At 34.7% G+C, this 13,996-nt stretch overlaps 1 protein-coding gene across 1 annotated transcript in view; it reads right to left on the reverse strand.

The window, feature by feature from the left end:
• LOC138140002 (uncharacterized) overlaps positions 1-12,412 on the reverse strand; it is a 168,409-nt gene extending 155,997 nt beyond the window's left edge. The window contains exon 1 of the mRNA XM_069060651.1: positions 12,202-12,412. The gene's annotated coding sequence lies outside the window, so the exon portion shown is untranslated. The remainder of the gene's footprint in view (positions 1-12,201) is intronic.
• Positions 12,413-13,996: the final 1,584 nt, after the last annotated feature.

A 13,996-nucleotide genomic window follows, 5' to 3' on the forward strand; every position in this document is an offset into this window, starting at 1 on the left:
ATTACCACTAGAATTGTTTTGAACGAACTGTCATAAAATGACAATTTCAGGAAAAGCTTGAAAATGGTTCTTTTCCTGCGATTCTACGAGAATTGGCTTTGGCGCCAACATTTGACACTGTCGCCGCGGACGGCCCGCGCCGTCCTATCCCGGCAGAGGTACCGTTCGTCTTCGTTGTGTACGTAACGGTTATGTACTCAGGGCAACAAATAAATCCGCGCAATATGTGTAAACAGATAATGTAATAACATTAAATAAATAAATAAATAAATAAATAAATAACAATTAACAATAAAATGTGTTTTAAATTACTCTAAAGCAAGATTTGAAAATGGTAGCCTTGATCTTCGATACACATTGTAACACACCTCTTCATGTTCTCAAAAACATTGCACCAATGTCTAAGGGATGATAACTCGCTCGTATTCTTCCCTATTTCTGATTTTCAAATCATCAATTGTGTGGACAGGTGCCTTGAAAACGGTGTTTTTTAAATGAGGAAACAGGTAATAATCAAGCGGCGTAAGATCTGGCGTTCTTGCACGCCAGAGTTCGCGACAGATCAATCTATCGTTAAAAAATTCTTGCAAATAACGAAGAGTCTCCCGTGCTGTATAGGCTGTAGCCTCGTCTTGTTGAAAATACCCACGAGCCAATTCATCATCGTGGAATTGATCGATGAAAACACCAAGAATGTTCTTCCGGTACCTTTCAGCTGTTACTGAATATTCAAGATCCTTTCGATCAATTCTTTGACAAGTTGACACTGATAGGTCAGTTTGCTGCAACGATTACTTGAGGTTCGTCTTCCATTCGATGCTCCACAGTCTCAATATTTTCCCCACTATGAACCTTTGGTTGACCACTTCCAAACTTCCGCTGCCACCTTTTCGAAAACTGTCAACTGTGTACCTTAAGGTCTCGGAAAAGTGCTCATAAAGAACAACAGCATTTGGAAATTTTTCCATGAATTCTTGAAAAGCCGGTTCAATTTGGTATAGCCACGCCCCATTTTGATCGTGGTGACCATTGAGAAAATAAGAATATGAATATCTTTTGTTCAGGAGTGAAAACCATTTTCATAGATACAATTTTGCGAACAAAATTATTATGGCGATTAATGATGTTTGTGACAGTTCAATTATTATGTGGCAAACTGAGCCACACGTTTTTAATGCTTTTGTTTTCCATAACCTACTTGAGTAAAAATGTTTTGAATCATAAGGTATATTTTTAGTAATGCAACTGCCAAAGTCAAAAATCTGAAAATAAAATGTGTTAAAATTAGTGTGCCTTGGACAATTAACCGTTATTCTTGAGAAAAAATTCAAATAATTTAAAATGTACATGCCATAATTAATTATGTATTTATTTATTTATTTATTTATTTATTTATTTATTTATTTATTTATTTAGGGTTATTGTTTTCCGGGTTGTGCCGCGGTCGTCTGGATTGCTGGGTAGCTGACGTTTCAATAGCCATGCTGCTATCTTCTTCGGAGCTTGTAAATAAACTGTTTATTTACAATTTATTTATTTATTTATTTATTTATTTATTTATTTATTTATTTATTTATTTATTTATTTATTTATTTATTTATTTATTTATTTATTTATTTATTTATTTATTTATTTATTTATTTATTTATTTATTTATTTATTTATTTATTTTATTTATTTATTTATTTATTTGTAAAACTGGAAATTCTTGATAATAAGGGTTTAACCCTATTGTTCGAATGAGTAATTACAGTCCTGTTATTTTTCACCGCAATAGTCCATATTTTCTTGTTATGTTATATTAAAAGAAAAATTCCGTGGATTTGCTCTCTTGCTAGCAAAATGCATATTCATTTATTAGAACAATGTGTGACATTTTTATGAAACATTTGCAGTTTTTTAGCTTTTTCTAGCACTCTCGCACTCCGAATTTGTAGATTAACGTCTTCGCCAGCATTTAATAACGTTAAAAAAGCAATTAGGGGTAATTTTTTTAGATTAAAATTAGGTTGCATCTACGTCGTACACAATTTCTTTAAAAAGTGCTTTTTAACGCAAAAATAATTAGTTCTCGATTACCATCTGACGCAATTCCGGTAAGTTAAAAAACAAGCATCGGGTGGAAAATATATTTGCACTTGTAGTCACTAACGAGCGCTTGCACTAGAAGCAAAAAGTGAGGACAATCTGGACGCCAGATCACGTAGTTCTCGTTTCAGAAGAATTAAAGGTCCTCGGTCAATACCTTGTTAGAGTAAAGTCAAGGCACAAGTAAAATATCACAATATTCGACGAATCCTTGCGAATGTCGAATTGATAGGTTAGAAATGATAGTAATTAATTTCTACAAATAACCAGACATTCGTCTACGAGGACGATATTCGTTAACGGATAAAATATCCGGTGCGCGTAAAGCTAACAATGACGTTATCAAGCTGAAATGCCATAAATCTCTAACTAGGAGAAGGAAATGGACGAATACGAACAACGACGACTATTCTTGATTTGAATGCGATACGGATATTCAGAAGCAATTCTATGATTTCCGATTAAATTGAGTATGTACATTGTTAAAGTGTCTCTTAGAAAACTCGCTAACGACAGAATAAAATTCAAAATTTAACGACTCCAATAGCTAAATTGAAAGTCTCTTGTTTTTGACAAGAAATGCGATAAACGCAATGTGACTCAAACTGAAATCTAATTTTCCACTATTTGGAAAGACTAGCAGAAGCTGGAGCACTTCAGCATATGCACAAGTAATTTGCTAATCAATGAAACTATAACTTAGTTTCGAACTAAGCTGAAGTGCGGAGGATAATGTTTTTCACTTGAAAACTGGACCCCTGGATTTAATATCAAAATTGTGTTAGATCTCCAACAATTTGTGTCTTAGAATTTTTGTACATAATTAACACCATACTTGGTTCGTGTGTTCCAAGCTAGAACTACCGTCAAGATAAAACCTTTGTATCTCCGAACTATAAAAGAAAACGAAGACCAATGAAGGCTATTAGAACATGCGAGAGAAATCCCAATAATTGCATAATTGAAGATGACTTTTCCGTTATGCCCCTAACAACATTAACCGCCCTCGATTCTGCCAGTAAAAACTGAAAGTTTTGTCGGGATTATTTTACTGCAATAATAATCAATTTAAACAGGCGTGAAATAAAAATTAAAGGGCGAAATTGGGCAGCGCTTTAATTGGTCCATTTCTATTCCGAGTAATTAACAGTAATGTATTTCCACAGTAAGACAAATTAATTGCTTTTCAACATGTGCTGAGAGAAAAGAGCATCGGAAAAATAAATGAAGATAAAAATTTTTCTTTTAATTAAAATTATACGGCAGACTGCGTGTGTTCATTTTAGTTTGTTAACGTATTAAATAACGACGTAGATACAGGTTAACAACACGTGTCAGGTAAATCGCCAACGTAACGCCAGTGGTGGCTCGTTTGGGGTGGCGCCACTGACACAGAATCCAGTAGCAACAAATATAAATTAGTAATATGTATTTTACGTACAGGATGTTATCGAAATGCGTGACCTAATTTTAACCACTAGCTACTGGCTTCATGTAGAACTAAAAAATTCTATGTCAAAAAATAAAATGACATTTATTTTTTGAGCCACAATTTTTTAAATTGTTTTTTGTCTTCTACGTTGTCTCACAACCTGGTAGGTAAAATTTCGGCACATTTTAAAAATACACCGTGTATCATATTTTATAAAGTGTACGCCAATGCGAAGTAACCTCTAGGAAATATGCTTTAAAACAAGAAAACCGCATTGGTGTACGTTTTATAAAATAGGGGTCTTTTTTAAATGCGGGGTTGTAGGACAACGTAGAAGACTAAAAGCAATTAAAAAAAATTGTAGCTCAAAAAATCATTTTATTTTTTGACATAGAATTTTTTAACTATTTTTTCCGAAATCTATGAAGCCAATAGCTCGTGCTAAAATTTGGTCACGCATTTCAATAACACCCTGTATAGAAAGAATGTTTCCCAATTTTTAATTAAGACGGTTGTAATCAATTAAATTCAAGTTGTACACCAGTTTTTTACTAATAAATTCAAAATTAAAAGACCTATCTACCGGGTGCCGCAGTACGTTGTTGTCATTAAAATATCAGGTAAAAAATGTAAAAAAAACAACAATTTCCTTTTTCGTGGATCTGTTTGTTACACTAAATGTGGCAACATTTAGTACCCCATCTAGGAACAATAGCTAGTTCGAACAAAAAAAAAATCAACAAAAATTCCACGCAAAAATAAATAAAACTTCATTATTTGACAACATTTTTTATAATTTATATTGCAATTAAGAACCGGGTTTGTGTTAGATTTGTACTGGTACAGACCGCATCGTAAGTTAAATATTTATTTTAATAAATTGATAAGCAAAAATTAAAAGAACCGGTTTTAAAATTTATTACACTATCCCACCTCCACCCGGCGGCACGGCAATTTTGCCGGGGTACATACACTATTACGGATAATTAATAATTTAATCATTTCTTCTTGAACACTCAAGGAAATACAATTTTACTCTTGGTGTAGTTTCTGGGAAAATATTTAAACGTTCAGCTGGTCTGGATTTGTGAGACGTAGGCAAATAATTTTTTTCCATCTTTTCATATACATGGTAACATCATACATACGCATTTTTTGTGGTTTTCAAATTCCACATATTGTTCATGAATCCAGTTTATTACATTATGAAAAATATTTTTGCAAAGGAGAAAAATATTAAATCTTCTCTTTTGAACCAATTTCGCACAGTTTCCCACCGCAACACAACAGCTCGTTTTAAAGTTGGCCGATTTCCGTGGAAATTTCCAAATAGCACAGGCTGCTCTAATTAAACGTTTCACTTTTTGAAAGGATCGATTTTCTTCTGTGATAATTTTTTGTCGGAAAATCATTCAGAGATCCAGTCACTAATCCGGGGTGATTTAGAAGGAACGGTGTACCGCCGCCGGCTTAATTGAGCAATTTCTGTGTGCAGTAATTCAAACGAAACAACTTATCCATTCTCCGTTCTTTTAAAAAAAAACTCTGAAAAGGTCGCAGCGAGCGATTTTCAGGATGCTTTCCAGGTATAGTCAGAGGAATCTTTCACAGTAGATAGTGTTATGATTGAAGCATCGACGAAACACAATTACCAGTTCGTAGTGAATTATTCGGAAGAATGTAAGAGTTCATTTAATGGAATTAGCAAATTCGAAATTCTGGCAGTACAGCTCCGGGCCATGCAGTGTTATCCGGATGTCAACTTCAAAGTACTGTAAACCACTTCTCCCCAGTGTTACCACCCGCAGTGCTACAAAGCTAGCTCTTGTATTCGCACATCTAACAGTCACGACCTTCCGTTCGGAACTAAACAAAGACACCCCATCAAGCTGCAAATTAGTTTGATCTGATTAACGCTGAAGTAAAACTACCCCAGCCCCACCTTTTCCGGTTACTTTCGCACATATTCATCGAACGAATTAACACTTCTCTTTATGCTCACACCACCCCCAACTTCCCAACTTTCAAATAAGTCGTGACGTGATCGTGACGAGCTTTCAAATAATGGCATCGTATAAAAATCACCGAAATTAAGTAAGTGACATTCTCTGGTAAAATATTTCAAGAGCAACTAGACCCAAATATTAAATTCCTTTGAGAGACTGCTGAGAACTTTCTATCAAAGCTATTTACACAGCAATTAATGCTCACGAAGAAGCTTTCATACCATGATGCCCATATAAAAACGAAAATCTCATTAATGATTTATAATTTGCAGCTAAAAGCTGAAACACCACGTTAATAATAAATAGACCCAAGATATTAAAAAATTTCATTTTCTATGTGCAAAATAATTCTATCTGTTTCGTACAGTAGTCGAACGTCGATGTTTCAATTTTTTTAAGTTGAAAAAATTTTAACTGATTTAATTTAGATCGGCGAGGTAGATATTTACGGCAAAGCTTGAAGCGGAACGTGTAACCAAAAATGCGCTCCATTTATTTTATTCATAACTCCGAGATAATTAAACACTTAAATTATATCAAAACATACAAGAACAGCGGTTCGCCTTTATGGATTGCGGAACGTGTTGGTCCTTAATTTTGTACTCAAAACCCATTTTCTGAAATTAGAATTAATTAATTAACCCAATTAGACCGGGGCTATTGTTCAACGTAAGAACAATATGATTTATGTGATACCGGTGTTTGTTTAATGTGGGGATTAAAACGAATCACTGAAATAATTATTTGATAAGGGTTGAAACAACTTTGTATCAGTTCATAGATGAATTCGTTTTTTAAATATGAAGTATGTAGAGTGATTGTGAATTATAAAATTTTGTTTTTCACTCTCCACGCACTGTTTCATTGTGAACATTTGTCTAGATTCAACAAAGTTGTTTTAAACTTTTACACGTGCAACAATAATATAAAAGAAATATATGAGAACTCCTGGCGCTCTTTTATGCAGCGATTTAGCAATATCCGAAAACTTCGCAACATCGGAGTAGAAAATTATACCTCTATTGTAACAGGAACTGAAAATGTGCGAACCTTGCAGTTGAATAATAGGCAAACGAATGAAAATAACCGAATTGTATTTCTCTTTATCAAAAACGTTGCTGACGAATTTTTCAAAAAAATGCAAGAATTTAACTGTACACTGTACTGCTCAATATCCAATTAATTTTTTGCTAAACGTTCATTACCATTATTTTAGTAGATTTTAAAACCACAATAAATTACTAAGGACAACTGCGCGAATTTCATTCGTTTTATCTTACTTTCAACCCCAATTCGAGAACATGGATAAGTTCCAACATTTAAGCCCACAAATCCCCATCGTTCGACATAAATTGCAATTTTTTTCACTTTCACATTCATCAGAAACAATATCACCGTTTTCAGACTCTTGCAACAGGAATGTCACGATACCTTCGTATCCTGTTAAGCTTCATTTAAAAATTCCATCTCGTTTTTGTTTAACAATCTAAAACTGAGCCAGACAATTTCATTTTCAATAAAATCTTGATATTCCTTTGCAGGTTGCAGGAACAATCGCTTGGTAAGCTCTCTTTCCACGCTTAGTGCACCTCTATATGTGCAAAATTAATTAGCCTCGCCGATATATAGGTGTAATTCTAACAGATACCAGCGATTAACTCCACAGGATATACATTTTGTGCAAAATTCGAGTTCTGTTCTCAAATAATATTACATATGTAGTTAGAACTGTATTTTTTTTATTCCACCAACCCTCGTTACGTTCTACTCAAATTAATATTGTTTTAACAGAATTTAGTTTAACAGAAGTACATTTGATTCAGTGAAAACCGAACCGATTTTATTGTACTATTTGCTAAAGAAATGTAACTGGGAAGCGAAACGCCGAGATTTTTGTGGAAGTAGTTAATAATTTAAAGCGACCAACATTTAATCAGATTATTAGTTAGGAAGCCGAGTTAACGTGCGGAATATGTGCCGTTAAGCATTTTATTAACTGCAACATTTGCTTCTTAATTGCGTTTCCACGTTCTAGAAAGCCTAGTTCCCTTTCTGTTTTTCTGCTAATTATCTGGCATAAAGCGCAAGTTTTATTCTATTTGTGGTAGTTCTTAAATACTCATTACCAAATAATTTTGTACTTATTAACAATATTAACTACTCATTCAGACGAAACTTTCAAACTAGAGTTAAAAAAATTGCTAAGAAAAAGAGTTCTACCCCTAATTACGACATTTTACGAAGTGTCAATTTCACTACATGTTTTAAAAATGTAAAATTGTAAAATGTATATAATAAACGATTTAAAATAGTTATTTGTGTATCAAGGCCCAAATTGGGATCTTTTTTGTCGGAGGCCTAGGCCGAGGCCCAGCCGAGGCTTGAAAACAGGCGAGGACAAAAGGCACTTTTTCGCAGAGGTGCACATTAAATTTTTAGAGGAGCGCACTAACTACAAAGCAAAAGACATGATTGGAAAAATTACAAATATATTTTGTATCTACTTTTTTCAAATAGATAAATTTATTAATACATACAGTATGTCCCCGGATTGAGTTTACAAGAGGGAAAAAAACATTATTTTTGATTTTACGCAAAAACTTCAGAGGAATAACATTTTTTGCTTCATCTGAAACTCCCATTTCTATTATTAAAAAGCCTTTTTCAACACAGAGGAAGACTTAACATTAAAATCAAAGAAAATGCAGAAAAAATATTTTCCTTTTCTTTTGAAGAAATCAAATGATAAATTGAATATAAAACTATTCTATTAACTATGCACCGTTTTCTGTACATAATTCAACCCTATATCGAAGTTTAAGCTTCTGAACACCCATTCGTGATACACAACTGTTGGGAAATTTCTCATTAAATTTTGTAATTATGTGACAAAAACCGGTCCAACACTGGATTAAATAAATTCTTTGTTCTAAAGACAACATTTTGAAACAGTAATAAGTTGTTTGTCAAAAAAACCAGGCCAGTTGTAATAAAATTTATAACATAAAAATTAATTCTAAGTCAAAATTTTAACAAAAAATGTTAATTTAAGAATACTGTGTATCAATACTGGGATTTTAATAACAGAAATGGGGGTTTCAAATGAAGCAAAAAATGTTATTCCTCTGAAGTTTTTACGTAAAATCCAAAATAATTTTTTTTTCCTCTTGTAAACTCAATCCGGGGACATACTGTATATGTTAAGAATTTTTTTATAGTAAGTATTTGTTATCAGCTTGCCAACAAAGCTAAAAATTTACTCTTTGCAATATAATTACTTATTTGTATAATTTATAGTGACAGGACAATTACCGGTTTTGTCGGTTTCGTTGCTAACATACTAAACAGACCAACAGAGGGCGCCATGGTCAGCGTCCGAAAAAGAGTTACTTTTCGTCCGCTTGTGAGTACACAAAATTACCGTTTTCATTAAGAGTGCTTAAAAAAATTAATCAAACTGTTTTTTTTTTCATTCAAACTGCTACAAACGAATATCAAAAAATCAGAAAACTTTCTTTTGGACTTGACAACAAATTGTTTAAAAAATTTTGATTTTGTATAAGTTGAGACGATTATTACTTTTTGTAGTTTAGAATGAAAATTTGCAATTGTTATTAATGTTTCATTATGGGAGATATTTTGTGTCAGTTTGCAGCTTCGAGGGGTGAAGTCCAAGCCAAGCGTCAAATTTTTGACGTCATAAGTTTTCCTGTTAATTGATTAACGTTGAAAGGGGAGCGCACGTCGAAGCGGTAATATAGGCTGTCAAATACTGCCACATAAAAAATATATGGCGGAGATTGAGTTGTATACAACCTATTGAACGTAATATTTCAATATAAAATCACGGGGATGATTTGAAGTGACCCTGGACGGTTTAATCTGGTCGCCATGCTACTTGACGCCATCTTGCACAGTCACAGAAGTGTATTATATTCTCTCCGAACACAATAAAGTTGTTTGTTTCATGTTTTTTCCATTACGTATGTCTATATTGTTTTGACGAGCCGCCGCTATTATATTAAACAGATTCCGGTTTTCCGGTTTCCGTGTAATATCACGGCCACCTACAAAAATGCTTGAATAAAACCTGTAAAAGGTATGCGAACTTCATTATTTGAATGGAGTCAAAAGACGGAAATTTACGAGCGCCACTGGAACGGAGGACTCGATCCAAATAAGACAAAATAAAATTTAGTCCATGGCAAAATCGATGGGAGAATCTTTTGGCAGTTGTCCGGCTGGTATTGGTCTCACAAATTACGTCGGTCGAATCTTTTGGATAAATATGTACATTACATCATGCATCGATGCAATATTTATCCACGTTCAAATATTGGAGCTGCTCGAAAAGAATGTTTTTCTTTCAAATGCGCGTAAATATTTTATCGTTGGTATAACGGTGGAATCGGAAAACAAAGAACCCAGCCATCAGATGGTTTGGTCATGTTGAGGGAATAAGTAATTTACGAGAACCAGAATTTATAGCGTTGCAGAGTATGGAGAGAGCGTAAAATAAAGAGAGTCCGCGAAACAGATTCTTTCTTTTATTCATACTTTTATATCAGAATTTTGTCTCATTGATTTTTTTCATAAAAATTGCCGTGACAGGACCGAGAGGTGGTTTTCGAGTTGAAACCTTTGATAAGATATGTTAGTTTATCCCAGGGGCCTCGTTCTAACTTTAGTCTCGGGATCAATTTCCGAACTGCTGAAAATGGCATATCAATTGACAATAGTGAACAGCGTCGCAGATTCACACAGCATCAAACAAAGAAATGCGATTTAAAATTTCTAGAACAAACCGATGGGCAAATTCCTAAGTGTTTGCCCATTTTACCCCTACTGTCTGAGTTGCCAGGAACAGGCGCACCATGTGAAACCGCATTTAAATGTGCGGAAAGTCGACAAAATAAATCTGGATAACTCAGATATGATGTGTGTGTTGTTCGGCGAGCAGGTCCCGAAAAGAATTATTTGCTGCAAAGTCCGTGTTTTCATTTTGAGGCACAACCCAAAATAAATCTACTAAGGCGAGTAATACATAAAAAGGAAGTAAAATTTGGCCAAACCGGGAAAACGCGCTCCCGTGTAATCGTCGGAGGCCCAGTCTGGAATCATAAGATGGTATTTTAGGTGGAATACATTAGCGACAGCACATCCACCTTAGACGGGGCACTGAATTCGAATTAAGCGGCGCCATATTGCATTAATCAGTTTCCGGCCTAAGGCACATACATTTGTATAAGTTAACGGCACAATCTACTGCATAATTATTCAATAATAACACGTAATTTTAGAACGGCATCGGTTGTGTTGGGATATCACGCCCATTTGCGAATAAATTTCAACCAATATCATTACCTTCCCAAATTCCCATTGCACTACTGTCCTCTTCGCAAATTGTTAAAAATCAATAAGGACCAACACCCCACACAATCCATAAACAACAAACTCGTCGTCCAATTCGAATTTTAAACGAGGACCCGGATAATCATTTCAAATTTGCCCGTCAAAATAATCAAAATTAAAAATTACACCCGACCATGAAATTAAATTAACGTCACCATAAAATATGAGAAGGAAGACCGGCGACAATTTTACATCTGCCTGGCATGATTGAAATTTATAAATTTCTTGTGGCACTCTCGGCGTACAATATTCTTATTTCATACCGCATGTTTAGTTGCATCTGTTGCCGTTATAACACACACTGAGTGTCTTTTCTCTTCTACTTTGCCCGCTATGGAAATTTCCTCGAGATACCTCGCTCGCCCGGCGCATCCACCAATTTTGAAATTTTCCATTATCAATTCTAATTAATCTTAATTCTTTTAACCAGACTAAAACTTTCGACTTTGTATTTGTGTCCTTGCATCGAATAAATTTTCGATTAAAACTAATTACCATTCATATTTTATGTCATTTAAAAATTAAATTATCGCAGTCTTCCGGCGCATCCACCATATTCCGGGTCCCCTCTATTAATTACCTAATCAAATTTAATTGGCATCGATGAAGAATAATCAGTGCATCATATTTAATTGACGTCGTCAGCGTGGCAATATTATTTTTCTCTTCGATAAACACATCAGCGAGTCGGGTTTGTCATTCAGTCGATAGAGAAACGTTTTCCTGTATATCTGTAATTTGATTCGAGGGTTGCACTTTGAGAAAGTTTCCGAGGAAAAATTAGTTAGGTGTCAAAGAAGAGCACAAGGAATTTGTGTCAATTAGCGGAAGTTTGTTAAAATTTCGGAAACACGAGCGCACCCTCGAGTGACAAAAAACCCCGATGAAATTAATATGTAAATATAAGCCACCATTCTTGGGTGAATGGACAGATTAAATATCGACTTTGTTGAGTTTCGGTGAATGGATCGCATTTTTGTCGGCGTATTTATTTTATAAATGAGCCCGAACGAATTAGCGCCGGCCGACATTTCGGTGTGGTTATCAGGAAACGTCTTTGGAAGCGCTATTTTGTAGGAATTTTTGCACGTGCCGGAGCTTTGCTGTTGGATCTTAATTAAATCAATTAAACGTGACACGATTTAACATCGTCAGCGCCAAGATTCGGATGATGTGTGCTTCCCCCGCGACCATAAATCGCGCCCCCAGGCTGCAGGTGCGGAATAGCCGTTAATTGCCGCCGGCGAAATAGTTGCCACTTACCCGGAAAAGTTCGAAGTCACCTGGGGGGCGTGATCGCTGCCTCTGACGCTCCTCGAAAATCCGCACGAAAAGCACCCACTGATTGCGTCACCACCGGCCGAAAACCGCTACATCCCCAGGAAGTTGCCGAGGGTTGAGACGCGACGCACACGTTTTCAGTGGACGCGGAGCGGCGCGACGCTGCTAAGACGAAATTCCGACTGAAATCTCGAGTTCGGGCGCTCTTCTCGGAGGCTGGACACCAGGGGGCGCTTGCGCGACCTACGCCTAACTAGGAAACCCTGAAACGGCCGGACATCACTGAAAATTGCCACCTAGTTTTTTAATTTGACGCTGCATTCCGACTTTACCGACCGGTTCCCGTTGCTTCGTCCGGCATAAACTGCCCTGTAATTGCCCACCTAAATGTTTCAAACTATTACATCACAAAAAACTCCGCCGAATTCAACTTCGACGCGGCCCTTAATTATGCCACTATTTTCCCTTCAAATATAACGAAATTCCGACAGATTCGTTAGTTATCAGTCGCCATAGTCGAAATGCTTTGTAAAACAAACCGCTTCAGAGGAACATACCTAAATGTTAACAGCAACAAAATTCAAATTTATTATACTCCAATACCACAACGACTACCTCTTTATGTCACATTTAATAACAAATATTGATATATCAGCCTATCGACATTTGTATGTCTCGTAGCACGCAAAGTAGACGATAATTTTCTTTCCGACTATCCGATTTTAGTATATTCATTTTTTGTTACAGCACATTTCGGATAATTCAACCAAACAACGTTACGATCAAATTCAAATATACAGGTGTATTAAAAACGGCACATAATATTTACATCACATAATTCTATGCTGAAATACAAGCAAATAAAAATATTTCAACAAATAAATATTCCAGCACTGATTTTACCATTTTGATTATTGGTTTACTTGTAATTTCATTTAAAAAGATGCTTTTTCAAGCTTGAGTAGAGTCAGAAGGTAACAAGGATTATCATTGATGTCATTTTTGATAATAATAATAATTTAAAAATTATTTGTCTAAGACCAAATTCACATTAGAATTTTTGTTTGCTATTCAAGGTAGATTCGCGTGACATAATTATTATGCGCCATTTTTAATACACCCTGTATATATTTTCATTTATTTTTTTGTACACACGAATTCCTAGCCATCCAAATACTTACTACTCCCCGTATTGCTTAACTTCTCTGATCGAATAATAATAGTTAGTGCTGTAAATGTATTTATCATTATTTTAAAAATTCTATCACACAATTGTTAACAAGTTATTAATCTGAAAACAACAATCACGTAAACAAAAATATTGGAAAAATTAAATGTAGATAATGTAATGCAGTTTTATATCGCAATAAAAGTTCTTAATGCCATTTTTAATTTTTTTGTTCACTTCATGTTTTACGTTTACGTTTTAATTCTAATAACGGAAACTGGCACAAATACACATTCAGTTAAACATAAAATCGTTAAAAGTTTTATGACAAAAGCGAATGAATTTTTAATATAACAAATATGTGAAACATTCATACTTTTCAGAAATGTATAAATGGTAGATGTTCCATTTAAAAATCAATAGCCGAGATTCTATAAAAGCAAAAGTAAAAAATTTCGTTATTAGAATATTTTGTTATATTTAATGTTTAAGGTGAGAGTAGATAAAGGCAACTTCGAAAATCAGCCAGTTCATAAATCTTTACGGCATTATACAAGTCTGGCTTGTTATCATGTTTTATATTCTGTATAATAAGCATAAATTATAACA

The sequence above is a fragment of the Tenebrio molitor genome, chromosome X (genome assembly GCF_963966145.1).
Source record: "Tenebrio molitor chromosome X, icTenMoli1.1, whole genome shotgun sequence".
Classification (NCBI taxonomy): domain Eukaryota; kingdom Metazoa; phylum Arthropoda; class Insecta; order Coleoptera; family Tenebrionidae; genus Tenebrio; species Tenebrio molitor.